The sequence below is a fragment of the Etheostoma cragini genome, chromosome 8 (assembly GCF_013103735.1).
Source record: "Etheostoma cragini isolate CJK2018 chromosome 8, CSU_Ecrag_1.0, whole genome shotgun sequence".
NCBI classification, from domain to species: Eukaryota; Metazoa; Chordata; class Actinopteri; order Perciformes; family Percidae; genus Etheostoma; species Etheostoma cragini.
In genome coordinates, this window is record NC_048414.1 from 25,691,390 (window position 1) to 25,708,649 (window position 17,260).

At 45.4% G+C, this 17,260-nt stretch overlaps 1 protein-coding gene and 1 long non-coding RNA gene across 5 annotated transcripts in view; one reads left to right on the forward strand and one right to left on the reverse strand.

Annotated features, from left to right (window-relative positions):
* Nucleotides 1-7,106, forward strand: part of LOC117948680 — a 15,700-nt gene extending 8,594 nt beyond the window's left edge. Inside the window, exon 3 of the long non-coding RNA XR_004657518.1 lies at nt 6,792-7,106. This is a non-coding gene — a long non-coding RNA (uncharacterized LOC117948680). The remainder of the gene's footprint in view (nt 1-6,791) is intronic.
* The window catches only part of hipk2 (homeodomain interacting protein kinase 2), a 68,386-nt gene that overhangs the window by 22,519 nt on the left and 28,607 nt on the right, over nt 1-17,260 (reverse strand). The window lies entirely within an intron of this gene.

Consider the following 17,260-nt stretch of genomic DNA (forward strand, 5'->3'; position numbering starts at 1 on the left):
ACACACACACACACACACGCACACACACACACACACACACACACACACACACAGTCAGCCAGTCTATGGTAATCGGTTTCTTTCCTCTCTGTTTCAAAGACTTCATCTTTGGCCCTTATGCAACTTTTTATTCAATAGGCAGGCAGTTAAACGTAAAGAGCAACCTGTATACTGGAGGTAAATAAGATCTTATACTGGGTATGTTGAGAGCACTGTTATGATATAGTGCTGGTAGAGGAGAGAGATAGCTGTCCAGTGCTAAAAGGGAAAAGCACTTCATGAGAAAAGAGCCTGCCATTAACTCTTCTCCCCTCTATCTCCTTCTCTTCTTTCCCTTTCCTCCCTTCGCTTTGCCTCTTTCCCTCTCTTCAGCCCCTGCATTGCCCTTGCCTAATGTAAAAGGCTTGGGTTGATGCTGTGAATGACTCCCTTCCTCCCCCGGGGGTACTCATCTACATATTCATGCCATCAAAAGTTCCTCCGTAGCCTCTTTGAGGATGCACCATAGAGAAACACTTTTCAAGATATAATGCATTGGGGTCGCTGACTGTGAAATCAATGTGCAGAGATAGTTCCCTTACTGTGCACCTGTGGCTCACACCAATCCAAGACACACACACACACACACACCTCTCCAACCGCTCCACCTGCCCTCATCACTTCAGAAATTGCTGCACAGCGCACAAGCCAGCCATAGCAGTCCTCATGTAAATACAGTTATGTAGGCAGAGAATGAAGATTGCATTTAAATTTAGAGACTGGGTGTTCCAGGTGGTTCATTGGTGGAAATGGTTTTGGGGGTGGACAAGGTAAACTTTTTCCCAGAGTCCTTGAGAAATGTTGTTTCACTCCCTTAGCAGGGACGACGTTCCCGATGTTCAAGGTCCTAACAACAGGCCTCCCTCGCTCTCAGAAAAAGGCACAGCTAAAGCGCTGACAAGGCTGTCACTGTTTCACCTGTTCCGGTAAATTATTAGCATTTGCTGCGACTCGAGCGATGCACTACAATAAGGCACATGAAGGTCTATGGAAGGAAAGAAGGAGCGATGAGGGAGGGCTTTACATCCAAAGAATTGGTCACAGGTACTGTTATGATAATGCAAAAAAAATTGCAGCGACACAAATGCATCATAGCAGACTAACGTAAGCATGCATGGGTGACAGCTGCACGTGTTCCTATGCTGATTCAACACAGCAACCTCAAAGGGAAGTAAACTGTAACTGAGAGCTGACATAGATAGAATTTGCACGCTCGAAGGCTCCCTCCTTTATGGGGCATTTTATACATTGAAATATCCAATGGGCAGAGGGCCACCCCTGTCATATGGCCCACATGGCACACGGAGACCCTGTCGTCAAAGTGTGGCGCGGTCAATATTAGCACATGGGATATGCCACATTCTCTCACATGGCAATCACACTGTGTCATTACACATAAGCTGTTGGTAAAATGGGGCTGCGTTCATCGCAACGTTAGATAACATAAAAGATGTACTGTTAGGTAACATAGAACATCAAACACATATTGCATTGGCCTGGCCATTCAATGAGCTAGGGCGCAGCTCAGTTGTTTTTGTGCGACGTCTATGCAGCGCTTCATTGTTCCCTGTTGGTAATTATCTTTTTCCTGTGGTTATTATTATTCTCCAGCATGCGGCTGTAAGTAATACATCTCATTTCTACCTGTCCCCAGCTCCATGCAGTACCTTCTATACCACCAACCCCCATGGCCTGTTGACGGGGTCAAATGGACAAAGCTCTTTCAACTGGGTGGAGGTGTAGGGAGAAATGACAGAAAGGAGATGAGGAAGGGAAAGACGGAAAGGTTGGAATGGAAGATGGATGCCCAACCACCCACCCACCTCCACACAGACACACATATTCTGTCCCTTCTGCCTCTCTTGTCAAAGGAAAGAGTGCCAGGAAGGATTTTGTGGTAAATGATGGGTATCTGTCATACAGAGATGCTTTCTGCGCACACAGCCTGGAGAGATGGTCGATGCAAAGAGGGGGCTTCAAGTCCCTCCAGCCCTATTAGGGTAGTAGACTGACAGTCAGACAGTATTAGGCCAGTCTACGAGCCACTGCCCAGACACTGACCCAACCCCCAGGCATGCACAGCTCTGCAACATCAAAATCTGACTTTTAGTGGAATCTCAAAATAAGAACTTAAAAATGGGTAATTCATATCACATGATGGCAAAAGAACCGTATATCACAAAACCAAAGATGGACACGTTTTTGGAAAGTGGCTTCTGGCCCTTCAGAATTCTCTCTTTGTCCCTACTCCCCACTTTTAATGTGCCCAGAGGAAATGTGGGTCACACAGTGAGCTGGCTAGGAGTGGGTGAAGCCAAACTAAAGGCAGAAAATCAGACAGACGATAACACATTCTAACACGCAGTCACTCAGACAACCAGCAAGCATGTCGGCGTGGCTGAGACATTCACCAAAACAGACAGGAAAGCAGCACAGCGAGCAGCAAGACCCGGTCCGCGGACGGGCGCAGGCGCTCAGTCGGGCAGATGAGATTGTGTCGGCTGCTAAAACCAAAGCCCTGATCACTAAAGAAGATTAGAGTGAACGAAGGATTCAGTGAGCGAGACTTAAACCTTTTACCCGGCTACAATCTGTCCAGCACAGTGCCAGCAAGTCCCAGCAGCGCAGCCCGAAGCCCAGACCTAAACTGCTAAAGAGACTCCATTTCTATCGTAATATTTATATCACAGCCAGTCAAAAAAAACCAGAATGACAGTTATGTAAACTGTTGGTCAAACCAATCACAATCTCATCTGCTTGCTGGCTTAACTGTCTGTCTGTTTCCCTCAATTGTGTTTTTTTTTTTATGTCTGGTTGAAAGCATTATTGTCATGTTATTGTTGAGTTTTCGTAGGCAGTTGCTATAGTCCAATACAGTCCAGAGCAAGAAATCTCAAGGCTTTGCATTGATACATCCCATTCTGCTGATTAAGGGTGACTAAGAAAGAGATCAAGTGATAGAGGAACAGAGAGAGAGAGGGGGGGGGCACAATCAATGTGGTCGGCTCGCGGAGCCGCACATACTGGATTTGTGGTTAAAAAATAATCCATTTCAAATGTGGCGCCTGTGAACACATAGCTAGGAGCCGCGGGGGCGCCGTCCTACCATTGAAATGGCATACATCTCCCCGCCATTCAACACAAGCAAACACACACAAACAAAACACGCGCACACACACACACAGTTCCAATCATAAATGGTGCTCTGGTTGACTAGTTCCTTATTTCTGGGGCAAGTGAAACAGCATATGGGGGAGACGGCAAAACTCCCCTCCACTGTCGACCCGGGCATACAGTACATGGGCTACATTTCACTACCTTTACCCATCCCCCCTCCACCCCTCCACCCCTCCCTGTCTCCATCACTATCCCTTGTATGACTGCCGTCTTCCTTCCTCCCACCCTGTCGGGCAGTAATACCATCTCCTGCCTAATCAAATTCTGCTGTGTGTGACACGAATTCTCGGTGCCCATGCTGCGTTGCCTCACGACAAGCTACGGGGCTGCAGAGAGCTGTAACTAAACCTCACACAGGTCCTATACAGCAGCTCCCCATCTCTCCAAAATGTAACACGGGAGAATCCTTCTGGATATGATTTCCCCAGCCTTACTCCAACATCTGCCTGTTTCTCTGCTTGTCTCAGTATCTGTCTGTCTGTCTGTCCATGTACAGTACTGCTCTCTTCTTTATGTGTATGTGTGTGTTTCTGGGGTGCAGCAGGCTCATGGTTAATTAGAGAACGGATAGCACAGACTGACAAAGGCTAATACAAATTGTCACCCAGATCTTAATACTTATAACTTAAAACTCAATTACACACGGAATTACACATGGAAACAGACAAGAAAAAACAACAATCACAGAGTGTCCTTTGGGAAAGATGAAGCCTCTGCCGATCAAGAGTCTCCTTAGAGTCGTGTCCCTCTATCTGTCCCAGCATGCACCCTGCCCGCTGACACTATTAACGCAGTTTGTCACGCTGCATTCTTCCCTGTAAGAATTAGAAACGTCTTCAGGGAGGAATTTGGATGAGTAGGTCACAAACGAAGACAGAAGACAAAGACGTGTTATGAAGGGGACAGGTGTGTGCTTTCTTTTTTTAAAGTTTAGACCACATTAATACACATGGCTTGGGCTGAGAAAAAACTACTGGTAATTCAATGTTTTTTCGCACACATTCATGGATTATGCAAAGATTTATAAAACAGTCAGGTGTTTCTCCTGTTAGTTTGAAATAAGACACACCTTACTTCCGTTAAGTAACAAAAATACAAAAGCAAATCTCCATCAGAGCCACAGGAGTACAATATATAATTTTTTTTGGCAATGCATATTTAATTTGTGTTGCCACTGCATTATGGAATGCAGCTCAACTCCTTTCATAGCGCATGCAATAATAATACGAGATGTCTACAAAAAACAATCAGTCACAATGACAGGTAATTAATTTGACCAAGCAACAGTGCCCTGCAGTCATTTGTAAGAGTAGTTACAGTTATTCACCTCTCAATGACAATACCCATGTATTGTTTTTCCTTCCCTCTGTCATATAGAGAGCGATCATTTTCTCCCGTCCCCTACAACACGGTCTACCATGACAAACAATGAAGGCATGCTCGCTGTTTAAAATGCCATTGTCTATTGAGGGCAACAATTACTGCACAGCAACAATCAATGTGGCATTATCCTTTTCATGTAGCTACACTTGAGGATTCAATTATTAGAGAGAAAATGACATTGTCATTTCTGCTGATGTGGTGTCACTCAAGGTGAAAACAGATATGAATCCATCTAAATAGTTATTTGACTCGTATCTATTCTGGCTATGACATGCGCTGGGTCCACCATATACATACATGGTGCGGATTTAAACACATTTATGTGTCTGATTAAGACATAGATGTATTATTTAAGTTTGGCTTTGCCTTGTAAATATCATTGTGGTGGACTCACCAAGAGGGGGAAATCAGTGATATGTGACAGTGAGGGTTGATATCCCAGACGTTGTACATATGTATAGCTTTGCTGGCTCTGAGTTAGAGTTAAAATTTATAATTATTTCCATTATTAGTTAGTTTATAAAATGTCATTAAATAGTTCGTCACTAGGGAGCCTGGATAGCTCACCTGGTAAAGCGTGCCCCCCATGCAAAGAGTCAGTCCTTGTCAAACTTCGCTTTTCGCTCCATGGCATTCCCCCCCCCCCCTTCACATCTTCAGTTGTCCTATATGATGAAGGCCTAAATTGCCCCCCAAAAAAATCTTTAAAAAAAGAAAATCTCAATTTCCCTTTAGCTTTGGTTTTAAATATACAGTCAAAATAATAAGGTTACTTGATAATTCCACGAAACATACCAAGCCAAAAACATAAATGGAATGTGAGGCACGTGAGATAATGAATCTTGTTTTTTTCTGAGGCTATGCACGTCAAATTGCCCTGAAACCTGATACTCTTTGGTTTCTGTTTCACCCTCAAGTTAAAAAACCTATAAACAAAGATACAGACAGGGGGGGACGGTCATGTTTACGAGCCAAATGATAAAGTATAATAAGAAGTGATAGCACCACCTGAGATTGGAGACTGTTGCTCTTGGGAGTCTAATGACAGACAACATTGTTCAGCTCTTTCATAAATGCGGAGATGTTTTTTTTCCTTGACAAGACATACCAGGGAACGAATGACAAATATGCTTTCATCGTGGTTTGCATGTAATAAAAAACATTCCACACGGATATGCATGTCCTGTGACAGCTCTGTAACTGATGGTTGCCTTCCTTAACCAGGTGTTTTCCTGTCTCAGCTTACCTTGCCCAGAGGGTAGACCGTCCCCTCTCACTGAACACACACAACAGAGGCCTTCTGGCTCTGAACATCTCTTTTTTGTTGTCGAGAAACAACAGACAGCTTTACAGTAAGAGCGCAAACTGTGGAGCAGCAGCACTGGAGGTGACTGCTTGGAGTCAATGTGAATTTTAAACCAATGCTAAACATGACACATTTACAATTTCTAAGGCAAGAAATCATATCGCGCTGAAGACTGTGTACAGAGGACTTCACTATTTCTCCTCTATTTGTCTCCCTGTTTCCTGCTTTTCTTCCCCTCTCGCCACTTTTCTTCTTCCGCGGTCTGTGCGAGCGGTCTCAGGGTGCTGCTGGAGGGAGTCCAAAAGGACACAGTGTGAAATGAACACAGCTCTGACCTCCCAGACACCCCCGACACAGCCAATCAGATCACTTCTCCCTGACACATTGGGCACTATAATTGGTCGGGTGGTGGGAAATATGACCAGTGGGGATTCAAGTGGCGGGAAAAAAAGGGAGGGAGTGAGGAATAGAGAAGGAAGGAGTGAGGGAGTAGTGCTGTGGCTCCTCAACGCACTTTAACCGACCCTTTGCCCAGGACAGGACAGGAAATCTCCAGAACAAAAGCTAGCTGTCATCTCCGCCTGACAGGCTCGCTCCGAACAAAGCTGCTCTCAGCTGACTGGCAAACCGACCAATCCCTAAGGGAGGTTGCCTGCTGTAATCTGGTTCTGTCTCACAATTCAGACGTCTCTGGTGAACAAAGCAAAAGAGCGTGTCCTGAACCCTGAAACAGGAAATGAGTCCGAATGTCGATCTTTTTCAGCTGCGGCCGATAGAATGTTGCGTGTATAAATACAAACATGCCCATACAATGATATACCCACAAAAAACAACACATAAATGAATCCACAGAATGTCTCTCTGTTTTCCTCTCTTCTCTTTGTAGGTATGGATGTGTACACACCCTTCTCCCAGACACCCCTGCTCACAGCTGCATGCCCCGGGCTTTCACTATGTCCAGCCCAAACGCAGACTCACATCAGCCACATTCCAACCGCCTCCCAAACCCCCAGAGGGTAGCTTCACAGCTGGGTACCAAGCTGGGCTGTTCCCTGCCTCTCTGGCTCAACTTTCACCACCCCCATCCCCTTCCTCCCCCCTTCTGTTCACCATTTCAAGCACCCTAAAACTGAACCTATCTTTCTTTCACCCCTGCGTGGTTGTGTTTCAAATTGTTCTGCAGGAGAAATTGTCCTGCTCCCGCTGCCATCGGCTTCTTCAAAATTGACATGATTAGGTTAAACTGAACAACAGTGGATCAAGAGGACCCAAAAACTGCCTCAAAGTTAACGAGGTCTTTCAGACTCTGCTGCCTAGAATATTGTTTTATTCTCTTGTTGCAACATTGTTTAAAGGTGTCATGTAAAAAAAAACATGTCAGCAAACAGACTACATAATCTAATAATCTCATTTGTGACTGTGAGGCGGCAGCAGCAGAGCAGTCAATATACAGTATATGAAACTGACATTATCATGCAATAAATGAAGGTATGGCACAAGTTAGAGACACAAAGGATACAAGTATATTATTTATCCATTCTTCCTCTTTTTGTACTTGTATGCTCAGAAGCAACATATAGAGTGTGTGTGCTATCATTCACCAAACTATCAATTAACGGTGAGAATGAGTTGAGTGAGAGTTGAGTCAGGTCTGGTTGCATTATCAGCATCAATGTTCCCACAGCAACTCTAAGATCCAGATGTACAGGGTGAGGGTGAAGAAGCACATTTCCCACAGCTTTAACCGCAAGGAATGTTGCATTTGGGGAAACCAAAACTCACGAAGAAGCCTCAGCGACATGTGTCCTTCCTGTCCATGTGGTTCTCACTGGCTCCAAAAAGGAGAAAAGACTATAAACAGCAGGCCGATTGGACAGAAAAGCTGATTCCGCAGCAAAATACTCCCCAACTGGCACATATAACTGGTACATGTGCATGTTTCTGAATGTGAGTGTGCACATGTGGGTGTATGAGTGTTAATGGATGTGTGTGTGTCTGTAAATAGTTAAGGTCAGGCTCTGTTTCATCATTTCAGTAAATGCCACGCAGTATATCAGTCTAACTGCATCTCTGCTCTCATTAGATATCAGTCTAACTGTCTCGGGCCATTTCCATATCTGTAATAGAGAAACCCCATCTCCCCTTTAGAGCCGTCCCCCAATGTGCTCAGAGAGCCCAAATAACACACACGTGTGTGCACAAATGCACACACAGACACACACGCACACATCTCTGATGAGCTGACACAGAAAACTAGATTTATTAACGGGAGGGAGAAAAGGAGAGATGCGGAATGCATGGGGGGTAATTTCAGCAATGGACACAGGTTGTTGTAGATAAAAAACACACACGCACAAAAACACAACACCCCCCCACAATTGCAGCCATAAAGTGCATCACTTTCCTCCAAGAGACCTGTTTATGTCAGACCTGTGACACAAAAGCCACAGCGGCATGCAGGCTTATCTTCGCACATCCCTTGAAACGCGACACAGCCCCCAAAGAGCTCCCCGGCGCTCCACATGCCACTTTCAATTAGTTCCACAAAGACAGTCTTCCTCTACCAAAAGGAAGATGCGAGCTCATTACTGAATTCCTCTCTGCTCTTGGCTTTGAAATATAGATCAGGAGGCTAGGTCTGACTGCCGGGGCCCTGGATGTGCCACTCGCCGACCGTGCCACACCAGTCCAGGGCAGATGAGCGCAGAGTGCCATCTGATGGATTAGCCACCGCTCAGGTTTAACAACTACTGCAGCTTACCTTCTATCTTGCCATTAGCTCTCTGCCTACCTCTCGTTCTCTCATTTTGCGTTCTCTCTTCTCCCTCTTTATATCTCTCTCTCTCTCCACTAAACAGGCTCCCTGAAGCCACAGCTCTCAGCACTTAAACCCACAAATGGGAAAATACCAGTTCTAATAATCTGATGAGAGCGTAAGAGAGAAGCAGCGGAGCAAATGTGGATATCATTTCGCACAGCGGTACTATTATAGTAAGCGTAGACAGGCTGGAACTGATAAGGCAATGCAAATTCATTCAGGTATTCTAATGCAACTAAAGCTGAGCAAAGCTGCAAAGGTGGACTGTTGTGTAGGAGTTCATCGAGGTAGGTTTGACACATTAAAATCCAGAGACTCAAAAGTACTCTGTAATGACAAAATATGACGCGACTGCTAATAAAATAATGCATGCCAACGGTGACACGCGGTAACAATGCTTTTACAAAAACATGGCAGCTGCATTCAGCCTGAGAATTAATACTCGGTGGGAATCTATTTCTTATCTAGCCAGAGCAGAAAACACAACAGCCACCGTGATGCAGCTATGCTAGTTAAGGCTTTCCCCTCAGGACCAAAAACAGAACGTCCACTAACATCTACTGTTTACTTTGTGACTGATAATCTCATTAACTACACATGGGCGTCCATTCTGCTGCACTACATTTAAAACACTGCATGCATGTGTGTGTCCAGTGTGCACACAGCCAACATCTTTATCCACACATGTTTATAACATCAAAGAATAACTTCCATTAGCACCATCCTCAGTAGAATGCCACCAGCTAGGTTAATATGCAGTTAATGAGAAGCTATTGAAGCTATCGGCTGAAACTAGACCATTAGGGTAGGCCATTAGGGAAAAGTCACGTGACCCTCTGATACTTTTGTCTTGGGAAAAAAAAAATGGTATTGTGCCCTCCAGGTAGTCAATCTAGCCTGTCAATCAGCCCCTATGTACAGAGGTATTAGACACAGGGGTTGAAATTTCAGTTGCTAGGCCACTGATGGAGATTCATTGTAGAAAGGTGGGTCAAGGGAGGGGAGGAAGTGAAAGAGGTAGGAAAGGAGGAGTGGGTGGCTGTAATGTAATGACAGTGAGAGAAGAGGGGTACAGGGTCTTGATACTCTCTCTGATTCGCTCGCTATGCAAATCACAACAATCACAGGAAATGCCTGGGCCTTGGCTCCAGCTAATTGCCACGCAATAACAAAGGAGGGCTTCCTATGAGCGGAGAGGCAAATTAAACATTAGTTTAGATTTTTCGTGGAGACCGAGGGATGTTATAATTACCAAGAAACCAACACATCAGCACTTTTGCACGCCACGCGTCCCAATCTCGTGGCCTGGCGCAGGAAAACAAATGTATCTCATATTCTGGGAGAGAGGCGTTTGGTGGGGGTGAGTGGGGTGCAGGTGAGGAGTACCAGGAGGGAGATGCAGCAGTAGGGGTGGAGGAAAGAAGATAGTGAAGGGCATGGAGAGAGATGAGAGCAGAAAACAGGGGATGTGGGAGGACAGAGACAGAGAGAGACGTGGGAGGATAATGAGGAAAGGAGGTGGAGAATGATAGCCCGTCTCTCCAAACCACTCCACACTGGTAGCGAGGCATCAAAATGTACACCCACTATTAGCATGTTCACCCCACCCCTCTCCTCTGGCCTTTTTCCCCCTCATTACCATCAGGCATCGTGCATAAGAAACGGGAAACACAAACCAAGCTCATTTCCCATCGCATGTTAGCCTAAATCTCAAAGCAGCGAAGGAATGAGAACAAATGGGTGCTGGTTTGGCCGTCTAGATGGCCACCCAAGGGTTAAGTCTGCGAGCACTTCATTAATGTGGGTCGGTGCAGTGGAGCATGTTGCAGGCGAAACAAACAAGGCTGGATCCAGCGGAGATATGCAACCACGGAAACTTCAGGAGACGTCCTTGGATCTGCTACCCTCCAGGGGAGGGAGGCAGAGTCCCTGCCCCAGTCGGGAGCGTCGGCATCGGGCCTTGAGCCATGCGATGTGTCCTGGATGGCTGGTTCTATGTCTGAGGTCAGCTGCTAAGCCTGACACATTCACCCAGTGTGTCCAACCTAAATGTTCACGAAGGTGCCTGTCTCTCCCCTTTCCTGAAGCAAGACCCTGCCCCCTATCTGTCCCAGAGTCTGCTTGTTTATTTCTTACCAATCTGCTAGATTAGCAGCCTGTCTCTCTGTATTCCTGCTGGTCTATCTGGCTTTAGTGTCTGCCTATATCTCTGTCTGACTGATTTATAGGTCAGGTCTGCTTGCTCGCCAGAACGGCTGCCTTCCTCCACACTGTATGGATGCATGAGCTCATACGAGCCGCTGACCATGCCCTGGAAATGTAATCGTCCAGCCCCGTTGGATGTTTGTTTGTTCCTGCACACGCAGATGTGCATACAGGAGTGCAAACTGCCCTCCATGTACACAAACAAAAGGAGGTCCACTCAGTTATAAAAAAGTTTTTTTTTTTGCTAAACAGAGCCTGGCTGTTATGTGCTCTGTTAGTATTTGTGCTCTAAAAGCACAGGTTCTGTGCTGTATTAGTCACAAAAAGCTAACCCATTTCTCACTTCCCACACACACACACACACACACACACACACAAATCCCTCTACGTCAGCAAGCCAAACTCATAAAACACTTTAATTGGCACGTAGTAATTTTGCTAGCTCTTATAATAAAACTAACTTTTTTTCTACCCCAATTGCTTCTCCATGTTTATGTAATGGAGCTTGTTATTTTCTACTTTTTCATATCCCTTCTCGTATAACTGTAAGCTATGTGAAAAACAGCCGTAATAGACCACAGGTCCTCAAGGATTAGTTACTTTTAGGGAAATCAGGGCTGCAGTGATACTTTGTTTGCAAGCAATCCAGAGCCGTGACATCAGTTAATTTCATAAATTGGAGCGGGATCAGGCCAGACATGAGAGAGATTCTGACACAGGGGCAGACCGAACGGCTGGAGGGACACAGCCCAGTGTTTCTGACACCAGCATTCAGGGGAAGAAGGAATTACATCACTATGGCAGGGTTATGTAAAACACTAGACCTGCTGTAAGACTCAAACCCCCTCTGAGTAAAACCTTTAGAAGTAAATAACTCCTTCTGAGACATGGAGTGAGAGATTTCTTCACTTTGTGTTCAGGAAAGTGAGTCAACTTTTGCATCACTCTATATATATGCATGTGGATGAAAACAAAAAACAAGTCCATCAGTACTTCCAAGAAATGACACCCAGGTTTAAGATAATGTGTGCTCTGTGTGGTTAAAATCTGAAAAAAAAGTAACCTGCTCGTGAGCCGGCACTAGAGGGGGTGTGAGATCTCCATCTCTTTATCAGTAGGCCTAAAGTCTATCCCATAGACGCTCAGGACCCCAGAGGGGAGATTAGAGCCTGGGTGATCCAGTGGCTTTTATAGCTCCCCTGGCCTGGTCTCCCAATGCGGGGCCTCCTGTTACGGCGCAGGCAGTAGGGAAGCGAGGGAATACAAAACACTGACCTGGTCCTTTGCTACGCATGCAACCTTCCAGGATCCTTAGAGAGGATTTCATCCTCCTCCCTCTGCAACTAGATTTACATTCCACTTTGCATTCCATTAATTTCCATTTGACCACACTTGCATGTTTTTGCAGGCCAACATGAATAGTCATGAGCAGCACATGCACTCACAAAAAAAGATAAGCAGCCTCAAGCACACAAAGAAGTTGAATCTTCTTTTCAGTCATTGTTCACATCTAAAGGGAATCATTTTAACCTCTGCGGATCTAATTTGGTATATGTATTTTAATTCAACGTGTCAATTATGAAAACAAGCAGCCTGCTGCTTCCTGTTGTCCCCACTCCATGTCATAAAACTCTGATTTAAACTGATTTAAATTCAGCGATCCCTTCCGTGTGCTTCGCGAAGAAGCGAGGGGACAGGCATGATTGGACCTTGTTTTCTTCCCTCAGAGGAAAGGCATCTCAACAGGCCTGCTATCGACCACATCCACCAGGGGAGGGAGTGGGTCAATGTAACAGAGAGCAGGGGACCATTTTGGACCACTTAACCATAATCAGTAAATGCACCCCAGTTGCAATTAGCGCAGGGCCACCCTGAAAGTGTTCATTTTGCTCACAGCTCTGTCTGTGTTTTATTCTGCTCCACAGGAACTTTGTAATGCAAATAGAACTCCTCCCTCCTGGCTTATGGTAAAGGAGGCGCTAGGTGTGTCGGAACATGCTGCCGCACCTACTTGGAAGGCGTTTTAAACGAACAAAGTTGCTTAGCTGACTTTTGGGCAAAAATGTTCTATGAATTCTAATATATTCGGAAAGTACGTTGTTCTGCTCTAGCTGTAAAATAAAGCTTGCAAAAATTTGGTTGAAGGGGTGAGAGCATACTGAGGGTCAGCATCTGCTGTACGCAGGCTCAACATTTGGGGCCGATGATTTGCTCGGGTCCAGGGTCTGCCCTGCTTCACCTGTCTGCAGTATATCTAAAAGGGCTGTTAGGACTTGTCCCCAGACGCTTCAGCAGACGGTTTTAGGCAACTAGCCCCACAAAATGGCTTCTTTTCATGAATTAAGACTTGATGAAGCTTGTAAAGGAGAAGGAGATGCTCTTTTAGGCTGAAAACAAAGAAGAAACACAAACGTGACAGGTAGCTGGTGCTACCACTGCACCACTACTCTCCTTGAACTCATTTATTATTCACTGCACTTAGTCATGGATTTCCCCCCCCCCCCCCGCATTTGTGAAGAAAAGGCAAACAAACAAACTTGCTGGTGCTGTAGTTATGATTGATTTGACAATTCAAAGACAGAGACCCAAGCACATAGACATGCACTTGAGTTCAAGGAGTCTGTTAAACCCCTGTCTTCCGGCAGTAACGCTTGCCTTTGACTGATTCAAGAGCGGCAGAGTGAGCGCCGTAGCAGCGACGGCGCCTGTGATGCTTGTGGGTACAGCTATTTGACTGTAGGACACGTGTTAGCACACAAACACCCGCACAAAGGAAGGCACAATCCAGTACCTGACCTCCTTTTCTCTTAACCACCTGTTACCACACTGCGCTAAAAGGAAAGAACAATACCGATATTTTCCCTTTTTTTTCGCCACAACTCCTCTGTGCCACATATTCTGCACATGAGTACCTGAAAAGATTTCAGTTAGATGTTTCTTTTTCTATCCTTTATATCAAATGACTAGCCTAGGATCTGCTGAATGTTCTGAAACATGCTGATGCAAAGCTCCGGCTCAGACACCCAACAACTGTATGAAGAAATCCACACTAGCACATCCTGTGGAAGCTCTCTGCCATTCTGGCCAGCTGAGGAGGATGAGGCTTTGTGATCCTATATGTCCTCTGGATGTGATGATTGAAATGCCAGGCAGATTTGCGTAAAGGGCAGAGGTCAGGATAAAGGAAATGGAGAGAGGAAGAGAGGGACGGAGGACATCGGGGAGAAGGAGGGTGGGAGGTTTAGGGAGGATGACGACGGACGGGAAGATGTAAAAAGAGTGGAAAGGGGGACAAGGGGCAGGGATCACTAATGAAACTTCCCTGCTGTTTTCTCAGCTGTTCTTCTCAGTGCCATGAGCAGTGCTGTGCACAAGGCCAGAAACTCTGGGTACACTACTGTAAGTGGGCCATCTCTCCCATTTTCTCACTCAAAAACACACTGAGTGGGAATGGTGAATGAACACACCTAAAAACCTGACTGACCTCTAATTTAAAGCCTTACTTTCACCATGGTGACAGTGTGAACAACAGGGTTTGTGTGGCCCTTCAGGGTTTTTTGTGCACTTGGAGCACCTACAGTACGTAGCACAAAATGCACAATGCACACAGCTGGTAACAGGCTGCAGATGAAAGCCAATTTGGTTTCTTTGTGTAACAGAGAGCTTCAGTTGGACCACAGGTCCCTGTGGAACAAAGACAGAGAGAAGCGCGGGAGGAAGAGGAAGAACCAGAGAGCAAGAGAGGGAGAGGGAATGAGATAGTGAAAGGGAGAAGGAGAGCTGGGCAAAGAAGAGAGAGAGAAAAAGAGAAGGGGGGGGGGGGGCTGCTGGGCGCCCTGGCCCACCTGGGCAAACAATAGCAGAGAGATGAGAGTGTGGCTCAAGGGCCCTGCCTGTCCCTAAAGTACACAGCTGTTGGTTGGGGCAGGCAGGCGGATCAAAACAGCCCCGGTCTAATTCAGGTGTTGCATCTTCAGAGGCCCATAGACAATTTTGGAACAAGAGCCTTGGTTGCTATGGTGACGGCCGCAACTGAGAGACTCTTTTTAGAACACGTGAAATTATGCCTGTTAATGTTCTTAAGTCATTGTGACACAGAACAGAAAAAGATTTGCATTCACTTCTAAAAGACGCAAGGAAGTTTTATATAAGTCTTTGATGTTGAATGCGTTTCCTGCTCAAACGAGAGTATTAGACTGTTTATTTGGGTGCTGACAGCAGCTTGTGCAGGATCCGGGGTGTGTGTTAATGGATTTGTGTAAAATGTCTTTTACTGAGCTTTGATTTATCCTAAGGTTGCTTGAGCCTTAAATGGAATGTCTACAGAAAACATGTGTACACTTTCGTGTAATGCTCTTGATTAGTAGTGAAAGCGTGGTGTTGGTAAACGACCTGCGAACATCTGCTTGATATGACCTGTGAAAGTATGGTTTGTATGTTGATGGCGAGTCCGATTGAGTGCCAAAGTGTAAATGGAATCATATATAGAACCACAGAGGAGGGGGGAGATGCATGTAATTCCTTTCCACTTGGTACAAGGATCTGGAAAGATGAGACCTGGAGCACGTGGTTATAGCAAGACCGATTAATAAGGTGCAGCCAGTGTTGTTGTGCAGACAACAACACTGTCCTTAAAAAGAAGCCATCTGTTTGATGATATATAGATTCTGGCTGGAACGGCAGACTGTGGCGGTGTTGCTGTCTCCCTGACGTCCCTGCTGTGTTTAAAGGGGTGATCGCTATGTTCAGTTCATGCTGAGATGCCGTGTTTTCTCAGCTCAGTGAAAGCCGGTCGGGGCGAAGCTGGTTCCCCATTGCATGTGTATATATGGGTGTATGTGTGCAAAGACCTTCCCTGGAAGCTGTAAATTACTTGATCCTGCAGGGCCATTAGGTGGTTTGAGGATGTAAACATTGAACAGGTTGTGTGTAGCAGACAGGAAATAACCTCTGTGTTTAATCAGCCAGTCACACACACACACACACACACACACACACACACACACACAGACACTCACACACACACACACACAGTCGTGTCTGGCTATCTTTGTGGGGACCAGTCCTTGACATAATGCATTCCCTAGCCCCTTACCCTAACCTTAACCATCAAACCTAAATGCCTAACCTTAACCCTCACCCTAACCCTAACCATGACCTAACTCTAACCCTACTCCTAAAACCAAGTCTTATTCCTCAAAAAGCCCTTTAATGTTAAGGGGACCAGTATTTTGTCCCCACAAAGCTGTCAGGTCCCCATAAGTATACTGTATTCACAGTTTTTGGTCCCCACAAATGTAGCTAAACCTGGCCCACACAGACACACGTGTCTGGTATGGTTGAGCAGCTACTGTTCCCAGTTAGCAGCCTATCGTTCTTTCTTCTTCTCTTCTTTTTGATTGCAATATTTCTGCTTTTTCTTCTCTCTGTTATCTATAATCTCAGTGGAACATGTTTTTTGGGGTTTTCTCGGTGGGCTGATATATAGCCTCTTAATGCTCTTTGGAGTCTCCCAGCTTGTGCACTCAATAACCAGCTGAACTCAACAGACAATCCGACGCTCCTTGCTCATAAAACACTGGGATTAGTCTTCAAAGCTCGGTGGCAAATCACACTGGAGAAGTTCATTAGTTTGCAATGGGCTTTTTTTGGGGTGAAATTTAGCAATGTAGCAGTTTGAATATAGCAATACACCCCCCCCTCGCCTTTGTGGTCTGCTTAAGTGATCTTTCAAGCCAAGATGTAGACTGAAACTCCCTTGGAAGCTGCCCCATTCCTAATGCTAACCCTTTAAATATTTAACCAGGATCCAATACAGGAGTAATTATTTTTCCAAACAAATTACGCCTAAGGCCCAAACCGCCGGAATCTGATACACCACAGCGATACATTCTGTGTCACAAGGCACTATTAGTCATTTTAAATTATTTATCAAGCTTGGGTGAAATAGGATTTGCTTCAGACTTATTTATGACTGCCATACAGCTTAAACAGAATCTTGAGTGGCCTTTCTATTCCAAAAGAAACGAAAGCTCCCGTGGCTCATCCTCCGAAAACCCCGGAGACGATCATTTGTGAGGACAAGGTCAATAAAAGAATGACAATACTGACGTCCGTTCTGTTGGAACGGCCTTTACTGATGACATCCAAACAAGATTGCTATGAAAGACTACTGCACAATAAAAACAGATAGATACATCAGATTCATAACCAACCCTTAACCCTCTATCCTTTTTTTGATCCCTACATGTCTTAAATGAGTCCTATGAGTCAGGAGTGTATTGTGTATGTTCAAACCTGGGATACCATTATTATTATTTTATTTCACCTAT